Source organism: Phascolarctos cinereus, unplaced genomic scaffold (assembly GCF_003287225.1).
Source record: "Phascolarctos cinereus isolate Bilbo 61053 unplaced genomic scaffold, phaCin_HiC Scaffold_726;HRSCAF=1367, whole genome shotgun sequence".
Lineage (NCBI taxonomy): Eukaryota > Metazoa > Chordata > Mammalia > Diprotodontia > Phascolarctidae > Phascolarctos > Phascolarctos cinereus.
Window position 1 is genome coordinate 252,710,299 of NW_027556098.1, and position 20,793 is coordinate 252,731,091.

The following is a 20,793-nucleotide window of genomic DNA, read 5'->3' on the forward strand; positions in this document are numbered from 1 at the left end:
ATTTGTAGAATCTGTCTTCCTCCCTTCTTGAAAACACGGGGATATTTGTCCAATCTGAATCTTCTAGAATCTGTCATCCCTACCTAGGATTCTTCAAAAGATCACTGACACAAGTAATCTTGCCTCCAAGATCTTTCAACACCCTAGGACATGATTTGAGCCAAGTGAAAAATCAGTTTGGATGAACTATGCGCTATCTTATTATCTCAGGCTTAAATTTCTTCCTAACCACATTTGTTTTATCAATTTCTAGTCTGATGATCTATCAGAGAAGAAACAAGGAAAACAGATAACAAGTATTTCTGCCAAATCTAGTCGGATGGATTTTAATTGGGATAAATTAAAATTATACATAGATTAACATAAATCATAGTCACAAGTAAAAGACAGGGAAGGAATGGCTATGCAGCTTTTAATCAGAAAATGACCTGGAAATTTTAAGAAACTATAGACTCAATGTGAATCAATATTGTAGTTTGGCAGCCAAGAAACCAATCTTAGGCTGAACTAAACAAGAAATAGTGTCTAGGAGTTGGGCAGCAATTGTCCTGCTGCCCTTTGTCCTGGTCATATCACATCTACAGAACCATGTTTGGCCAGAGAAGAGCAACCAGCACAGTGAAAGATCTTGATTTCATGCCATACGAAGATTAATTTGGGGCTTAAATTATTCTGGGGTTGTTTAGGTTGGAAAAGAGAGACAGTTTAGCATTGAGATTAATGTGCTGCGTGACAGCCAGGCAGATATGGATTCAAATCTCAAGATATCTTACTACCTAGTTCCAGGCCCAAGACATCCCAGAGAACCCTCAAGGGTACATGTGCCTTTCCCCTAGTCAGCAAACTCCAGTGCCTTCCTATACCTCCAGGACCCAATATGAAATGAGCTGTTTGGGGGGGCAGCCAGGTGGCATAGCGGATAGAGCTCCAGCCTTGGAGTCCGCAGGACCTCAGTTCAAATCCAGCCTCAGACACTTGATACTTACTAGCTGTGTCACATCGGGCAAGTCACTTAACCCTGACTGCATCACCAAAAACAAACAACAAAAATCATCTGTTTGCCTTTTAAGGCACTTGATAACTGGCCCCTTGTTTGTACATTCAATTTACTTCAATTTATTAGGTGCTTACTATGTGCTAGTTACCTGCTAAGGGCTACAGAAAGATGCAAAAGAGAGTCCCTGCCTTCGAGGAGCTTCCATAGTTGTTTACAGACTGTCTACTCCATTAGACTGTGAGTTCCTTGAGAGCAGGGACTGGTTTTTGCTTTTCTTTGTACCCCCAGCATTTAGCACAGTGACTGCCATATAATAGGTACTTAATAAATGCTTTTTGATTCGACTTGATTTCCCACATTCCCTTTCTCAGGAAAGTAAGTTCTGATCGGCTCCAAAGATGGTTTCAGATATTCTATACTGAAATGGAATGTCCAAATTCCCTTTAAAACTTAAACTCAGTGAAGAACCATCATTTCCACATCCATTCCAAAAGTTTCCCAACTTGGGAACTGGCATGACATAACTTTCTTGAGTTAATGGGAAGACCCACAGGATCCCAACTCCCATCTTGTGACAGAAGCCATTCTAGAGTGTTTAGAGTCATTCCTCACTTGGGGAGAGGGGGGTGGCATCATAAAATGAGCTTTGTAAAAAAAAGGACTTCTATGATGCAGCTCTGGATCTCTCTAGCACTGACAGTCTGTGCTGCAGAGATGGCAAGAGAAAATTTGGCAGACACATTTATGAAATCGGTGCCACTTGCATGAAATGAAACTGCCACCAACAACAGTTACCTATGGATACAATAAGTTCCACTTAATCATAAAAATTGAAAATGAAAATGATCCAATATATCTCCTTGTCTATGTTCAAATGGCAATGGTTCCCTACAGAAAACTTTCTGGATTTGAAAGGGGTGTTTGCTGTAGTCTTTAAAATTCTTTTTAGAAAAAAAACTCTTTTAGAGAACATTTCTAAGATAGTAAGTCTCAGAGTTTTCTTAAGTCTCAAAAAAAGTCCCAAAAAGTCAATTTTTTTATTATTTAAGGACAGAGAAAATTCAAGCATCTTCTAGTGTACTTTTGGTACTTGGTTAAGTTCCCTTTCTTCTGAAATCCTTTTTAACCTGTCTCTGAGATGCTGGAGAGCCCTAACGACATTATTTCCACACCCCAATACTCATATCTGCTTCCCTAATACTCACCTTCACACAAAAGTCACTTTCAGTGTAAAATCACGAGCTGATGATCTTGTTCTCAATGTTATATTTCGATTTCATTGGCTCTTCGGGGCCCTAGAATCTGTTATCAGTCTGAACATTCTCAGCCAGGTCAATGACAATCTGGGTCAGGTTTCTGATTGGCCTCACCAAAGCAAAATTAGAAAAAGTCAATTTTTAAAATTGCTCTTCCTGATGATTTTAACTGACAGACACAAAAGCCCAAAAGGCTTTATACAACAGCATTAAAATCTTTAGGAAAGGGCTCATACACATAATGGGACTATACTTATGTCATCCTCTAGACCAGTAATTCCCAACATTTTTTTGTTCCATGAACCCCTTTCAACAACAACAAAAAATGTTTTGAACCTCCAGAGTAACTTAATATACTACTCATAATACTCTTCACAATTATTTAGTGCTTAGGGCATCATTAAAAAATTTTTTAATGCAAACCCCTCAGACCATTGTTGAGAACCTGGACGCATGAACCATACACTGGAAACCATTGTTGTTAACACTGTACTTATCTCTCCACTCCCAGAAATAGTCCTCTAACTCGGCAGCAGCAGTTTAGTACTGGATTGGGTCTGGTCAACTGATATGGGGCATCCTTGTTTCCCTACTTTTGACTTTAATAATTTTGTTTGTTGGCAGTTATGAAATTGTCAAACCTGAGTTTCATAAAATACCTTCAACCCAATCGCACCTTTTATGTAATACTCCACATAAAATATCTTATTTTCTGAAACCTGACACAAAATATCTAAATCTAGAAGTATGTTAGACAAAAATTCTAAAACAAAAGAAGCTTTTTTGTACCCCACTCAATTGTCTGTGCTATTTTATGTCAAAAGCAACAGTTTTGTATTTGATAAGAGAAAGTGATGAAATGCTTAGGTTTTGTTATTTTGTAAGCAGATAAAAATAATGACACTGCTGTCTAATCTGTCACTGATGTCTCCAAAAATTAAAATAGGGATACGGCTTATTCTGGGTTTTAAAAGCCAGATCCTGAATGCTAGAAAGAATTACAAGCCACAAGTATATACAATTCATTGAAAAATAAAAGATCTAATATACTTACTTCCAAAAAGACTACATAAAAATATATGAAACAATTTGTCAATTCTCCTTTGCTAAACTTTACTTTACCCATCTTTAATTACTACTGAAAAGCATAGCAGCTCCTGAGTAAGGAGGCCTGAGTTCAAGTCACTGCATCTCTGACACAAACTAGCTGTGTCAAACCTGATAAATCACTTAACCTCTCAGTAACCTCCAGGCAATTAAGTCTCTAAGTCATAGAGTAGGTGTTGAGTTGTGTTAATAGGTAGGGTTTCCTCACTGGGAATTCCCTATAACAATGAACTCACAGGTCTGGGATCCCCCAAAAAATTATATTAAGATATACCTTTCCATTTTATTTTTATATTTTTCCTTGCTTCTGACCACCTTAGTCAAAACTGGGGTTGGGACATAGTAACCAAAGTGAAATCTATTACACAAAGTAAAAGAAAAATCTGATTCACACAAACCTACAATTAGTGATAATACAGTTTGCTGTGTATCTTATCTGTTGCCTTTTGCCAAATATCACCTGTTGAATACGTGTTCTCCTGATTATTGCAAGTCACTAAACAATCCCTTGCAATGGGGCTGGTCCCGGTAATGCCTGTTATCTTTTGCCTGACGACATATAATTCAGAGAGGGACTGTGCAAGTGTGTGGCTTGTGGGGTTTCTATCTCATTGTCTAGAAGTTCAGCCTTACTATGTCAGCAAAATACCTCATTAGAAGCTGAAAAGGTAACCAGAAAGCCCTACTTTTAACTGAATCCAGTTTTAGTTGAGTTACTTTGACTGGCAATGAATATCACTAAATTTCCAAAAATAGCCTCTAAAATAAAAGTTATCAAAAAATTTTGAAAACCTAGTAAGTTCTGAATTCTGTTTCCACCACCATCATGTTAACAGTCACATAATTCCTACCCGACTTTGCAGTTTGCCAAACAATTCCTGTTTCATTTAATTCTCCTAAACGCTCTGCAGCGTTATCTGCTTTGCACCCCAGGTATTCCTCCCACGCTTGAAATGCCGTCTAAAAGCGTCCTATATCATCTTAAGAAAGGACCTCAAGCTAGACGTGCTCACCCCTTCTGGTACGCCTTTGTTTTGAGGATGAAATGTCCTTAGCTTCTCTCTCAGCTTCCCCCTAGAGGCCTTAGTGATCACTTTCCATTCTAACCAATGAGCAGGTATTTTTAAACGTACTTGCATAACAGTGAGTATGGGTTTCTTCTGTTATCCTGCCAGACTCACTTATTCCCCGTTTGTATTTAAAATAGAATGGTAGTACCATCACTTCCATGTGCCAGAAATCCCTTCTGTGCATATCCTCCAAGCTAAATCGTATGTTAGAAAAATAAAACAGGTCTCATAAAGTTCAAAGGAATTAGCACGCTAATGGTATGACGGCAGACCAAAACATGCCAGGCCGGGAGGACGCTTCAGTCCTGGAACTAACCTATCCCTCCCCTAGCAGATCCTTGTGTTACCCAAACAGTCAGCACGTGTATGCGCCATATAGCCATACGTGCTCTGCCATTGCCCAACACTGTTCAAGAGGGAATCAAATAGCTCCTGCATCTCAATTATCTTCATGCGGGTTGCAAAGGGCAATTCTTCTAGCAAGGGGGAAGGGAGAGGATGCCTTATTTCGGGGTGGGAGGGTGAGGAGGATGGGAAACGTCCCCTATGCTCTAAACTCTGCTCCCTCCCACACCCATGAACGTGGGAGCCAGGGCCAAAAATAAAGACACGGCACAGAAGACCCCCAATCGGTTACCCTAGTCTTAGCAATTCCAGAAGGAAGCAAGGAAGATGCCCAAAACTAAGCACACGGCTACACTTAATTAGGCTATAGCCACAAGCGAGGTGCCGGACCCCCATCTTCAAGTGTTTTCTAGTAGTTGGGGGCTGGAAGGAGGCTCGGGGTCCTGCTGAGGGTCCAAAGCTTTAGGCGGGGAAAAGGGTCATCCCAGGTGCCAAGGCTGAATGAACTTGCCAAGCGGTACAGGAAAGGAGGGGTGAGCCGGGAAAGGGAAAGGAATGGAGCCACACCTGGACTGCACTTCCAAACAACTGTCACCGCCAAACACCTCCCACGCATCCCACTTGCAGATGCCGCGCGGAGGCAGCAGCAAATCTCGCAGCCGCCTTAGCCTCAGCTGGACTTCCCCCCCAGGACTCACCTGTCCGCGGGTACCCACCCGAGGAAGCTGCGGCCGCCCGACCCGGGTCTCCAAGCGCGCGGCGCAGAGCGCGGGGGAAGGGGCGCAGGGTGATGGAGGGCTCCGAGGATGCACCTGGTGCCGCAGCAGCAGCAGCAGCAACTCCTCCTCCCTTCTTCCCTCCCTCCTTCCTTTCCCCGGACAAAGAGAAGCAGCGGTAGAAGTGGAGGCGGCGGCTGTGAAGCCGGCGCCTGGAAACGTGCGGCGGAGCCGGTGTCTCTCGCTCCAGATTTACTGCCCTCCCTTACAGCTTGGGGAGCGAGCGGGAGGGAGCGGGAGGCGCGCACACCCCCACACCGCGGCAGCGGCCGCTGCTGCTGCTGCTGCTGCAAGCACGGAAAGCAGAGGGCGCCTCCAGCCACCCAGCGGTGCCCGCGGCTCGCTGCCGGCTGCAGCCAGAAGGCTGGAGACGAGCGAACAGCGCCCTCTGCAGCCCCCAAAGCCCTGTGCGCCGACAGGGTCGGGAACAGCGGCTACCCTTGGACTTTGTGTTTTTAACCCAGGGACCTCAAAGCACGGGTGTTTTTATTCACACTTCTTCTGCGTTTGGGGATCCTGGCCTGGCCCTCTGAACTTCAGAATATTTAAGTCTCCGGACAAAGGAGAAAACTGAATAGGGGCACTCATAGTCGGACTGTGTATACAAGGGTATCAATATGTAGGATGTCGAGATCGATCGACAGTAATCAACATTTAGGATAGAACAGGCAGTAAGTTTAAACGCTAGCAAGAATTTAGATTTGGCACTGGGAAGAATTTTAGACTAAGGTTTGTGAAAGGTAGGAACGTGCCGTGAAAGGGAGATTGTAATGCTATTACATATTATTAATAATACCAATACTTTATGCCTCTAGGAAATAAAGGAAGAGCTCTGCGTGTGTGTGTGTGTGTGTGTGTGTGTGTGTGTGTGTGTGTGTGTGTGTGTGTGTGTGTGTACTCTTTGCCTAAGCAACTAAAGATGCTTAGACCTCATCTGGAATACTGTATTTAGTTCCAGGCATTACATTCTAAACATCTGCTTAGGAAAAGAGTACACAGGTCTTGCTAATACGAGATATAAATCCCCCTGCAATATCCCAAAGGGTCATAGCAACACACATTCAGGGATACAAAGGACCTTAAAAGTCCAACGCTCTCGTTTTGCAGATTAAGAAACTGAGGCCCAAGAGGAGAAGTAAACCACCAAAGGTCACAGCATTGATAAAGAGCTCACCCAGGTTTCTAGCTGACTCAAAATTCAGTACTCTTTCCACTCCACCACCATTATCTAAACCTTCTTCTTTTATCTGGCCAGGCTAGGAACACACCACAGCCACACTACCCATTCTATTTTTGAACAGTTTTATAATGGTTATGAAGTCATTTCTAATATTAACCCAAAAAACTGGCTCCCTATAATATCCAGGTTCTGTTTTCTGAATCCAAGCAGATCCTTCTCTTACCTAAGCTTCAAATATTTGAAAACAGTCACCATGTCACCCCTGAAATCTAAATAGTCCCCATTTCTTCCAGGATATGTTTTCAAATATCTTCACCTTCATAGTTGCCTTCCTCTGAATCCAATCCATTTTGTGGAAGTCCCTCTTAAAATATAATGCTTAGAACAGTATTCCAGATAAATTCTAAATAGGGGACAAGACCACTGAACTAACAGCTCTGTCTTTCTGAACAATAGAATTTTATTAATACAACTGAAGTTCACATTACGTTTGGTTTTTTTTTTTGACTGACACATTGCATTACTTAACTCATTTTTTTCCTTTCTTTTTAGGCAATTGGGGTTAAGTGACTTGTCCAGGGTCACACAGCTAGTAAGTGTCAAGTGTTTGGGCTGAGGCCGGGATTTGAACTCAGGTCCTCCTGACTTCAGGGAGGGTGCTCTATCCACTATGCCACCTAGCTGCCCCTGCACTATTTATTCATTGAGCTTACAATCCACTAAACCTCTCCTATGTAAAAGAATTTTAACAATCTTTTTTTTTTTTAATTTTGGGTTCCAAATTCTTTTTCTTCCCCTTACCGCTGTCCCCCCTCCCTTCTTGAGAAGGCAAAAAAGAATTTATATTGATAATAGATGTGAAATCATGCAAAACATTTCCATTAGTCATATTAAAAAAGAAAACACAGACCAAAAATAAAACAAGAAAAATAAAAAAGTGAAAAAGGGTATGCTTTAATCTATATTCAGAGTTCACCAGTTCTCTCTCTGGCCGTGGATAGCATTTTTCATCATGGGCCCTTTGGCAATGTCTTGGATCATTGTCTTAATCAGAGCTGCTAAGTCTTTCACAGCTAATCATCCTTACAATATTGCTGTTACTGCATACAATGTTCTCCTGGTTCTGCTCACTTCACTTTTCATGAATTCATGTCTTCCCAGGCTTTTTTTAAACTATCTTGCTAGTCATTTCTTATAGCACAATAGTATTCTATCACAATCATATACTACAACTTATTCATACATTCCCCAATTTTTTGTCATCACAAAAAGAGCTACTATAAAGTATTTTTGTATAAATAAGTCCTTTCTCCTTTTCTTTGATCTCTTTGGGATACAGACCTGGTAGATGTATTGCTGGGTCAAAGGTTATATACAGTTTTATAGCTCTTTGGGCATAGTTCCAGATTGCTCTCCAGAATGGTCAGACTAGTTTGCAAGTCTACCAACAGTGTATTAGTGTCCCAATTTTTCCACATACCCTCCAGCATTTGTCATGTACCTTTTCTGTCATATTAACCAATCTGATAGGTATGAGGTGGTTCCTCAGAGTTGTTTAAATTTTTATTTCTTTAATAAGTAGTGATTTAGAGCCTGTTTTCCTTCTGAAAATTGCTTGTTCACATTCTTTGGCCATTTATCAAGTGGGAAATGGTTCTTATTTTTATCAATTTAACTCAGTTCTTTATATATTTGAGAAATGAGGCCTTTATTAAAGAAACTTTCTGTAAATTTTTTCCAAATTAATTTCATGTAATTAAAAGAATCTATTTTACTTCCCATGATCCTTTCTATCTCATTTGATCATAAACTCTTCCCTTATCCATAGATATGACAGGTACATATTTCCATGCTCCCCTAATTTACTTTTATATCATCCTTATGTCTAAATCATTTATTCATTTTGATCTTGTCTTTGTATATGATGTGAATATTGTTCTGTGCCTAGTTTCTGCCAAACTGCTTTCCAGTTTTCCCAAAAATTTTTGTTGAATAGTGAATTCTTGTCCCCAAAACTTAGATCTTTGGCTTTATCAAACACTAGATTACTATGGTTATTTACCCCTATGTATTATGTACCTAATCTATTCCATTCCATTTCTTAGCTAGTATTAGACTATTTTGATGATTATTCTTTGTAATGTAGTTTGAGATATGGAACTGCTAGAATGCCTTCATTCACATTTTTTTCATTCATTCTTTTGATATTCTTGCCTTTTTGTTCTTCCAGATGAATTTTGTTATTATTTTTTCCAGCTCCATAAAATAATTCTTTGGTACTGTGATTGCTATGGATTGGCTCAACCTACCATTTAGATCTGCTTTTATTTGTTATAAAAAACATTTTATGATTGTGTTCATGTAATCCCTGGATTTCTCTTGGCATGTAGACTACCCAGTATTTTATATTGTCTGAAGTTATTTAAATGGAATTTCTCTTTCTATTTCTTGCTGCTGGACTTTACTGGTAGTATATAGAAATGCTGATGATTTATGTGAGTTTATTTTATATCCTGCAACTTTCCTGAAGTTGTTAATAGTTTCAACTAGTTTTTTGAGTTGATTTTCTAGGGTTCTCTAAATATAGCATCATATCATCTACAAAGAGTGATGGTTTTGTTCCCTCATTGCCTATTTTATTCCTTCAATTTCTTCTTATCTTATAACTAGTATTTCTAGTACAATCTTGAATAATAATGGTGACAATGGACATCCTTGCTTCACCCCTGATTTTACTGGGAAAGCTTCAAGTTTATCCCATTACAAATGATGCTTACTCTTGGTTTTAGATAAATACTACTTATTTTAAGAAAGGGTCCATTTATTCCTGTTTTCTAGTGTTTTTATAGGAATGGATGGATCCTCAGGTCTTTTTTTAAATAATCTGCTGTTGGGCCAAAAGTATCCATTCCTATACTTGTGTAATTAATATTTTTAAATCAAATGTAATTCTTTATGTTTATTCCTAACAAATTTCATCTTAATAGAATTCAGTCATTTCAACCCATCAAGATTTTTTTTAGGATTTTGATTTTGTTGTAGAATATATTACCTGACCTTTCTCAGTTTTGTAAAATTTAGTGGAAGTAAGGGATTCAGTTCATTTAAATATTAATTTTGTGCCCAGCATCTTGATGGGCACTAGGTTGTTTTGCCTGCATGCTTCCATGGCACTCTCACTTAATGAATGGCACTCTTATTTCCCACCATACTCTCTAACTGTAAATCTCCCAACTTCTCTGGAAAGAATGAACCTGGGTATGAGAAAAACAGATGAACTGACAAGACTTGACAATGAATCATCACAATCTCTAGTTTAATAAAGCTTACATTGAAGATGAAATGGAAGGTGGGATTTTTCTATGTAAATTAAGAAAATGAAATGATTATGTTTAGTCCCTCAGCACTAAATAAAAAAACCAGGTGTTTCCTGTTTCAAATCAGCTCTTTATAATTTCATTTTTTTAATTATGAAAAACAGTGTAATATGTTTTGAAAATAAAGCAGTATTTTTACTTGCCATGCCACAGAGAACACAGGAGAAATGTTGAGAATGCCCTGTGGCTTTGACTGTGATAGTTCCTTCCCTCATTTATAAATATTCTTAAATCTCTACTACCTTAATTTAAAAAAAAAACCTCTCTCTACTCTCCTGCTCCCTTAAGCTACCAGTCTGTGTCTCTTCCCTCTACCAGCTTTCTAGATGAAGTAGCCTATGCTTGATGCCTCCATTTCTTTACCATCTATATGTACATTCTTCTTAAGCTCTTTGAAATTTGACCTCTGTCTTTATCACTCTACTACACATGTTCTCCACAAGTCAATCCGTCGGTCAATAGGCGTTTATTAAGCTATGTGCCAGGCATGCTGTGCTAAGCTCTCAAGATGTAAAAACAAAAGTGAACCATTGGGGCAGCTAAGTGGTACAGTGGATAGAGCACCAGTCCTGGAGTCAGGAGAACCTGAGACCTCAGACACTTGACACTTACTAATTGTATGACCCTGGACAAGTCACTTAACCCCATTACCTAGCCCCCCCCAAAAAATGAACCATTTCCTGCCCTCAAAGGGCTTATAGTATAGCCACAGATGCAAGACAACTGGGGGTGGGTGGGAGGTGCTAGCAACTGAGAGAATCAGGAAAAAGTTCACATAGAAACTAGTGTATCTGAGCTGAGCCTTGAAAGAAAGTAAGAATTCTCAGAAATGGAGGTGAGGAAGAAATATGTTCCAGGCCCAGCAGACAGACAATGCAAAAGATGGGAAGAGCATCATGTATGAAGAACAGTAAAAGTTAGTTTATGACCTGGTAGTGAAAGAAAGGCCTTCAAATGTACAGGTCTGATCATTTCACCACTCCCTTCCTCCCCCCACCACTTCAATATGAGTTCCTTGAAGTTAGTAACCCTACTTTTGCCTATATATCCTTAGCACTTAGCGTAGTACCTGACACATAATAAGCCCCCATCTAAGGGCAGCTGGATGGCTCAGTGGCTAGAGCACCAGGCCTGGAGTCAGGAAGCCCTGAGTTCAAATGTGGCCTCAGATACTTTCTAGCTGTGTGACCCTAGACAAATCCCTTAACTTCTATTTGCCTCAGTTTCCTCAAGTATAAAAAGAGGATAATAATAGCATTTTCCTTTCAGGATTGTCATGAGGATCAAATGAGAAAATAATTATAAAATATCTATCAGTGTCTGGCATAAAGTAAGTGCTCTATAAATATGTGTGTGATAAATAACATATAAATATTATTATTAAGAAAATCTTGTTGACTTGATTCCTTGCTGGCCAATGTCTGACATTTCTCATCATAGGATCATTGATTTCAAAATGGAATGTACCTTAGAGATTATCTAACATAATGCCCTCATTTTGCAGCTGAGAAAACAAGGTGAAGCCAAAAAGGGACGTGTCTTTTCCTGGCTTTACCCAGGGGTTAGTAGAAGCTGTTCAGTAGTTTCGGTCGTATCTGATTTTTCATGACCCCTTTTTGGAGTTTTCTTGGCAAAGATACTGGAGTCGTTTTCTTTGCTTCTCCAGCTCATTGCACAGATGAGGAACAGAGGCAAACAGGGTTAAGTGACTTGCTCAGGGTCACACAGCTGGGAAGTATCTGAGGCCGGATGAATCCTCCTGCTTTCAGCCTGGCACTCTATCCACTGTACCACCTAGCTGCCCTAACAGAAGAATAGGGATTCAAATCCAAATCAAATGACTCCAGATAAAGTGCCCCTACTTTGCAGGGTGCATCTCCTAAAGTGATCCCTTCGGCACAAAGCACTGGCCCGGGTTAATATGCTGGTCATATAAATTGTAAGGCAAATAATAACTGTGACTTGGAAGGCTTTGGCCTTGTAAAGAAGGCCAGAGAATGAATCTGGGAGGAGACATTTGAAAGAATTTGAGTAAAAGTTGAAGGAAAAAATACCTTGAAGTAAAGGAGGAGAGTCAATAGAATATAGAAGAGGAAAAGGATTAAAAAGGACATGAAGAAGGACAGCTAGGTGGCGCAGTGGATAGAGCACCAGCCCTGAAGTCAGGAGGACCTGAGTTCGAATCCAGTCTCAGACCAAACACTTGACACTAGCTGCAACCCTGGGCAAGTCACTTAACCCCAATTGCCTAAAAAAAAAAAAAGGACATGAAGAGGAGAAGGGGATGGACTCCAGGAGGAGAAGGGTGTTGGTAAAGAAAGGTAAGTAAAACAAGCAGGTAAGCCAAGTAAGAGGTTAGTAAGATAATGGCAGTCAAATTGTCAAACATCGATAAAAGGTGAATTGTGATCACCCTAGGAAGACAATATTGTTCTTATCTTCGAGGTCATCTCCTTGCCCTACCCTCTTCTCCCTTTCCAAATCTAGCTCTGTATATAATAATTAAATCAACTCTACCATTTGTGCTGAAGGCAGCTAGTGGAATAGTAGAATCATGAAGACCTGAGTTCAAATCCAGCCTCAGACATATACTAGCTGTGTAGCTCTGGACAAATCACTTCATTGCTGTTTGCCTCGGTTTTCTCAACTGTAAAACGAAGACAATGATAGCATCTACCTCAATACCTGGCACATAGTAGGTTCTGTGTGCTTCCCCCTTATTTCTCTTTTCCATTTCTGAAAAAGGAAGAGAGGAAAGGAAACAAGTACTATTTATGATTCACACCGGTGTAATGTACGGCTGCCAGAGGACATTGGAAGGTGTTCCTATAGATTATGATGTCTTAGGCTAAAAATGAAGGTCATAGTACATAGGCAGAATTTTATTCACTGCTGCCCATTGAAGGCAAAGGGCCACGTAAGGGAAAGGAAAATATGGGAAGTTAACAGCTAATGAAGAAGATGAGATTTGAGAATGAGATTTGGACTTCTGGACCATGATCTATACAGGGGTGGGGAGCCTGCGGCCTCAAGGCCGCACTTTGACTGAATTTTCAGTCACAGGGCTGCACTTGAGGCCCTAGAGGGCTACATGTGGCCTCGAGGCTGCAGGTTCCCCCACACCTGATAGGGATGACAGAGTTCTGGACAGAGATGGAGTGGTGCGTCTGCCAAAAGGTCATCAAGCAAACGTGTGCCTACTGTCTTGAAAATCTAATCAAACAGGCTTAAAATTGCCAAAGAAAGAGGAGAGAGAAGACTGCATACATATAGATACCGTAAATAATATGGTATAGCTAAATACTGTTTAGAGTAGCTTAAGAATAGCATTTAAGACACCTAAGAGTTAAAAGGACACTGAAGCCAAGAAAGGAGTCAGTTACAAAATTCATGAACTCAACTATCTCTATAAAAGTATCAGCAATATGCAAAATGACCTAGAGGTTATAATTCAAGGAGACAATGTTGACCTCATAAGTTATCATTGAGGTTTGTTGGCATGAGAGACCCATGACTGGATATGACTCTGGGTGGACACACTTTGGTTAAAAGAAACAGGTAAGTGGTAAGGTGTAGCATTGTTCGATCAATCAATATGGGGAACTGAAGGAATGTGAAGATGAAAATGTGGTGGAGAGCACATGGTGAAGATGACAAGAAGGGATATGGTCATCAGCTCATACAATCTACCTCCTGAATGAGATGAGAAATTTGCAAAACAGATCGCAATCTTGGTACAGAGCCATGATATAGTAGTAATAGAATAATTTCAGTTTTCCAGATATCCTCTGGAGTTTCTCTCTGCTAAAAGTGGAGCATCTAATAACCTCTTGCCTTGTCTTGATGATAATTTCATCCCTCAAAAGGTGGAGGAATCGACAACAGGAAACATTATTCTGGATATGATTCTCACCAGCAGAGGAACATTGGTCACTGGGTTGAAAATGGTGGGGAATGACCACTCTCTCCTAGAGTTTGTAATAGAAGACAGGAAAGCCAAGCATATTCTGACACATATTCTAGATTTTAAGAACAAATTTTAAGGGGCAGGGAGGGCAGAGAAATGTTGGGCAGCCAGGTAGCACAACTGATAGAGTGCTGGGTCTGGAGTCAGGAAGACCTGAGTTCAAATCTGGCCTCAGACACTTACTAGCTGTGTGACCTTGGGCAAGTCATTTACTCCTGTTTGCCTCAGTTTCCTCATTTGCAGAATGAGCTAGAGAAGGAAATGGCAAAACACTCCAGTATCTTTGCCAAGGAAACCCCAAATGGAGTGATGAAAAGACGAACACAACTAAAAGGACTGAACAACAACAGCAACAGAGCAAAGTTGTGATCTCATGGACTAAAGAGGGAAGTCAATCCAAGAGGAATGGGAACCTCTCACGAACGAAATTTTGAAGACAGAAAAAATTCTGATGAGAAAGAAAAATTAGAGTTGTCTAGAAAGAATAATGTAAACAAATGCAGAGAGAACTCACCAACCAACTGAGATTTTTAACAAACAATGTACAGAAAATGTAAACAAGGGCAAGAGAATGAATACAAGAAGAAAGCAAAGTACTGTGAGAATAGAGTAAGCAGATCAGAAACTCAGAAGGAGCTAAGCAATGAGCCAGAAATGCTAAGGCCAATGAAAAGGTTATGGGATGGGAAGGCATGATTAGAGTGCAATTTATCTGAAAAAATTGGGGGGGTTTGGTGAATTGTAAGCCCAATATGAGTCAACAGTGTGATAAGGAAGCCAAAAATAGCTAACGCAATCTCAGGCTGTATTGAGAAAGGCATAGCTCCAAGGAATAAGGAACTATTCTTCCCATCTCAGATCACATCTGGAGTACTACGTTCCATTCCCAGGCATCACTATTTAGGAAAGATATTAATATATAATCTTTGATTCCGTTAACACCGGTCTTCTTGCTACTTCTTGAACAAAACAATTGATCTCCTAACTCCAGGCATTTTCGCTGGCTGTCCTCCATCCTGAAATGGTCTCTTTGCTTATCTTTGCCTGCTGGCTTCCCTGGTTTCTTTTAAGCCCAAACTATAATCCCACATCTCCTATTCATATGTCATGGACTCAAAACCTTTCACCACCCTGACTGCCCTCCCCTGGACTCTTTCCAGCTTGTCAATGTCCTTCTTAAACCATGGTACCCAGGGCTGAATACAACACTCCAGATGGGGTCTGACAATGGCAGAGTATAGTAGGTTTAGCACCTTCCTTTTCCTGAAAGCTGTACCCCTTCTACTACAGCCCAAGATTCCATTTGCTTTTTTGGCTGCCACATCACACTGCTGATTCAGTTGAATTTGTAATCCACTAAAAACCCCAGACCCTTTTAAAAACAATTCTTATCAATCCATCATCCATCCCTTCCTCTCATCTTTTATTTAGGGTGTTAATTTTTTATACCCAAGTATAAGACTGCACATTTCTCCCTATTGGATTTCATTTGAATGCTTCAAGGTCCTTTTGAATCTTCACTTTGTCACCCAGGGTGTGAACTATCCCTCCCAGGTTTTTCATAAGCAAATTTGAAGAGCACACCATAAATACATGTATTCAAGTCATTAATTAAAAGAATTAGACTATGTATAGACACCTAGGGTACACCACAGTAGACCTCCTGCAACATTGACACTCCACCACTAACAATGCCTCTGAATCTAGCCACATGACCAGTTCTGAATTCTTGTGTTGTTGTTGTTATTCAGTCATGTCCAACTCTTCATGACCCCATTTGGGGTTTTCTTGGCAAAGATACTGGAGTGGTTTGCCATTTCCTTCTCCAGCTCATTTTACCGATGAGGAAACTGAGGTAAGGGGGGGTTAAATGACTTGCCCAGGATCACACAGCTAGTAAGTTTCTGAGGTCAGATTTGAACTCAGGAAGATGAGTCTTCCTAACTCTAGACCTGGTGCTCTATCCACTGCACCACCTACCTATAACTGTATCATTGTTACTCAAATCCATCTCACTCTATCTTTTTTACAATAACTATGTGAGATACACTATCAAAATATTTTTTAAAATCTAGATGAATTCTACCAACAGCATTTCCCTTTCCTATTGAAAAAGGCAACAAAATTAGTTTGACTTAACTTGTTCCTGATGAAGTCTTGAGGCTCTTTGTAATTGCTGTTTGCCTTCCTAGATATTTGCCAACCATCTCTTTAATGATCCTCCCTGGAATCAAATTCACTGGCCTGGAATGTGCAGGCTGTCTTCTCTTCCCTTCTTTGAAGATCAAGACTTCTTAAAGATTATGAACAGACAGTTTTCAGATGAAGAAATTAAAGCTATCTATGGCTTTATGAAAAAAATGCTCTAAATCACTGCTGATTAGAGCAATGCAAATCAAAACAACTCTGAGGTACCACATCATACCTATCAGATTGGCTAATATGACAAAACAGGAAAATGATAAATTTTGGAGAAGATGGGAAAACTGGAACACTAATGCATTGTTGGTGGAATTGTAAAATGATCCAACCATTTTGGAAAGCGATTTGGAACCATACCCAAAGGGCTATAAAAATGTGCATACCCTTTGACCCAGCAATACCACTTCTAGGGCTGTATCCCAAAGAGATCATAAAAATGGAAAAGGACCCACGTGTACAAAAATATTTATAGCATCTCTTTCTGTGGTGGCAAAGAATTAGAAATTGAGTGGATCATCAATAGGGGAATGGCTGAACAAGTTGTGGTATATGAATGTAATGGAATACTATTGTGCTATAAGAAATAATGAGCAGGTTAACTTCAGAAAAACCTGGAGAGACTTGTATAGACTGATGCTGAGTGAAGTGAGCAGAACCAGGAAACATTGTACACAGTAACAGCCACGTTGTACGATGACTAACTTTGATAGACTTAGCTCTTCTCAGCAACGCAAGGATCTAAGTCATTTCCAAAAGTCTCATGATGGAAGATGCTATCTACATCCAGAGAAAGAACTATGGAGTTTGAATGCAGATCGAAGCATACTATTTGCTCTTTTTATTTCTTCCGCTTTGTTTTGTTTCTTCTTTCTTGTAGTTCCTCCTATTGGTTCTAATTCTTCTTTACAACATGACTAATGTGAAAACATGTTTAATAGGAATGTATATGTAGAGCCAATATCAGATTGAATGCCATCTTCAGGAGGGAGGTGGAAAGGGAAGAGCAGAAAATTTAATATTCAAAAGCTTATGGAAGGGATTGTTGAAAACTAAAAATAAGATAATTAATAAAAAAAAGAAAATCAGACTTCTGCCCACCTCTACTCTTGCAGATCCTCCTCTGCTTCCCATAAACTTTCAGATAATCACTGTCAATGGCTCAGAAATTGCATTTACCAATTCTTTCAAGACCTGAGGATGCAGTTCATCTGGCCTGAGTGACTTGAAATCATCAAAGGCAGATAAGTGCTCCCCTACTAGCTCCTTACTTATCTTAAGTATCAGTTCCCTCTTAGTAATTTTTGTTCCCTCCTTTCCAGGTGAAAGGTAATTCTCCTATGCAGAGAAAACAGAAACAAAATAAGTATTGAGGTCTGCCTTATCAGTTCTCATCATCTCATTCATCTTAGGCAAATAGGATGATCCCTGCTTTGATCTTTTTCTCCCAATATAACTAAAAAAAGCCCTTTTTGTTGTCTTTAGCTTCTCTCAAAAACCTCAGTACATTCTGAGCTTTAGCATTCCAGACATCAATTTTACAGGTCTGTGCACACATTTATATTCATCCTCTGTAACCTGACTGCTTCCATCGTCTATATGTGTCTTTTTTTAAAAATCAGAGTTGGTTGATGAATTCCCTGTACACCCACATTGGTCAGAGAGGACCCATTTTTCTTCCTTTGTTACCCTATGTGTCTTAAGAATTTTATTCTTTAACATCTCTAATCCTTCCTGGGTTGATTTCTCCTGAAGGATTTTATTCCGTGGAATCCTACCCGTTTTCCCTTTGAACCCACTGAAATCTGCTTTTCCAAAATCTAGGTTGCACTTAAACTATGTCCAGTTTTCCTCTCCTCTATCACAGGTTCTAGAATGGAATGGTCATGTTTACTTCCAAGGTTCTCATCACTATCACCCCAGAATAGAATTGCTCCTTATTGATTCCTTCACTTTTTGAAGGATGAAATTACTGCTGAAGCAAGTCAAGAAGTTATTTGCTGCTTTACTTTTGGCAGAGAAAGAAATCTCCAGCAGATGTCTGGATAAGTGGAGTCCCCTTTAGTAATATATCATGTTTCTATGACAGACTCGTGATTTATTGACAGACTCCTCATCTATTTCTTTGACCTTTATTCAAACAGTCTCCATCATCGTCCCCTCTTCAGATTCTTTTATTTCTTCACAAAAGCATATGTCACCCTCACCATCTTTTGCCTATCTTTTCAATAATACTCTGTACCCACCCAGATCTATGGTTCAATGATGCATTTCATCCCACCAAGTCTCAGTGATACCTAGAAGGTCAAGTGTGCCCATTGCTTGTCACCTGAACTTTGGACCTTTGTCTATAAACAACTTGGGCCACAGATTTTACCTCTGTCTCCTTTCTTGGGTTTTGTCTATGTGAATTTCTGGGTGTCCCAGGGGGCATTCTTCGAGAATACTGCCTGTATCAAGTGTTCTTAACCTTGTTTGTGGTCATGGATTCCTTTGGCAGTTTGATGGAGTCTATGGGCCCCTTCTGAGAACAATGTTTTTAAATACATAAAATAAAAGTATATAGAACTACAAAGACAACAACAGGTTAGTGAGAAAAAATATGTTTTTCTCCCATCCAAATTCATGGACCCCTCCTTACTGAAATCTATCATGTACCCCTACTATAAGTAGAGGATATACACTGGCAGTTTGTTTCCCTCACCACAGCCCTCCTATCTTGTTTAGTTTAAAGCCTTTTAGATTAGATTTGCAACACACCTAGCAAATATGTTCTTACTAGCCTCTGTTAAGTAGATCCCATCCTTGGCCAGGAACCTGTCAACCTCATATTGTAAGCCATGATCCAGTATTATAAATCTCATTTTCAGGCAATGCCTTCTCAGTGAGTTGTTCACTTGTTATTTTTTTTCTTTTGCCTCCTTTGCCTTCAAGACAACAGTGAGAAAAATGTACCTCATACCCCTATGGTCTTCAGTTTCTTGCCCAAAACTTCATAATAATAGAAAACTTTTTTTTCTAAGGTTCCTTCTGATAGTGTATTTTGGTTCTCGTGAATTCCCAGAAATGAGTAGCTGTCCTCCATTTTGATAAGTCTTGGGAGGTTCTCTGTTATGTCTTGGATACTTGCTCCTGGAAGGCGCAAGTTGTTGTTAGGTCCACAAATAGCTGCCTTAGTACCTACCCCTGAGCCTAGAATAGCTGACTTTTCCCACTCTCTCTTCTTTCTTAGCCCCTTAGTGGAGGAACTCATACCTGATAGATTCTGTGGCTCTTTATTACAACATTTTGGGGAGGAAAAGCAAGCAGCTTCTTCCTCAGGGCACCCAGCTCTTTCCTCTTGAGGAAGAAATTCACATTGGATTAAGTTCAAATTGTATATTAATTAATTAAGTTCAAATTGCCCTCCTCTCATTTTACCTCTATAAAATTATGCCATGCTCCTTCATCCTGATGAGAGTCATCTCATATGACTTCCACCTCAGATGTTTTTTCTCCTACAGAAGGCTTGCATCTGTTTCCCTAACAACCTAGAGTGTGGAGAGACATTTTTTAAGTGCCTTCACCTTCTCCTCTAGGATAGAGATCAGGGTAAACTTGGAACACAGGTAACATTCCCTCAACTGGAGTAGAAATACAAATATAGGCATAGCATACTCAATGGAAGCCACTGTACAACGTCCTCTGTCCTCCACTATGGTTGAGATTTTCAGCCCTGTTTCTTGAAACTACTTGTGTATTTTTAAACATCAACCCTACACACATTAAAACTCTTTTTTTTTACACAATTGGGGTTAAATGACTTGCCCAGGGTCACACAGCTAGTAAGTGTCAAGTGTTTGGTCTGAGGCTAGATTTGAACTCGGGTCCTCCTGACTTCAGGGCCGGTGCTCTATCCACTGCGCCAACTAGATGCCCCACCTTAAAACTCTTTACAGCTTATTATCACTTCTAAATAACTCAATAACCCCACTCAAATTCCTTTTCTTTGTCTCAACAGTTCCACAGCCCAAAACAGACTTGCTTCCCCTTCACTCTAACCAATTAGTAATTTTTCAGTAGTGTCTGACTCTTCATGCCCCCATTTGGGGTTTCTTGGCAAAGATACTGGAGTGGTTTGCTATTTCCTTCTCCAGTTCATTTCACAGATGAGGAAACTAAGGTAAAGAAGGTTAAGTGACTTGCCCAAGGTCACACAGCTAGTAAGTGTCTGAAGCCAGATTTGAATTCATGTCTTCCTGACTCTAGGCCCAGCACTCTCTCTACTGTGCCTCCTAGTTGCCCAGGCTAACCAATATCCTCTCTCTTTCATCCGTTTCCCTCCTCATCAGTTCATTCTATTAATTTGTTTATCTGCTTACCTCATTCATCTTACCTTACTTTGTCTTGCCACCTAGCTTTTCTGTATCCTTCTTGAGTCTTCCTCCCCAGATATGACTTCTTAGCATTACTATGTTCCAGGCACTGTGCTAAATTCTGGGGATATAAAGAAAGACAAAAAACATAATGCCTGCCCTCA

The 20,793-nt window shown here is 40.0% G+C and overlaps 1 protein-coding gene across 2 annotated transcripts in view; it reads right to left on the reverse strand.

Annotated features, from left to right (window-relative positions):
* Positions 1 to 5,736, reverse strand: part of MTUS2 (microtubule associated scaffold protein 2) — a 667,437-nt gene extending 661,701 nt beyond the window's left edge. For both annotated transcript variants that reach the window (XM_020997212.1, XM_020997217.2), the window contains exon 1: positions 5,474 to 5,736. The gene's annotated coding sequence lies outside the window, so the exon portion shown is untranslated. The remainder of the gene's footprint in view (positions 1 to 5,473) is intronic.
* Positions 5,737 to 20,793: the final 15,057 nt, after the last annotated feature.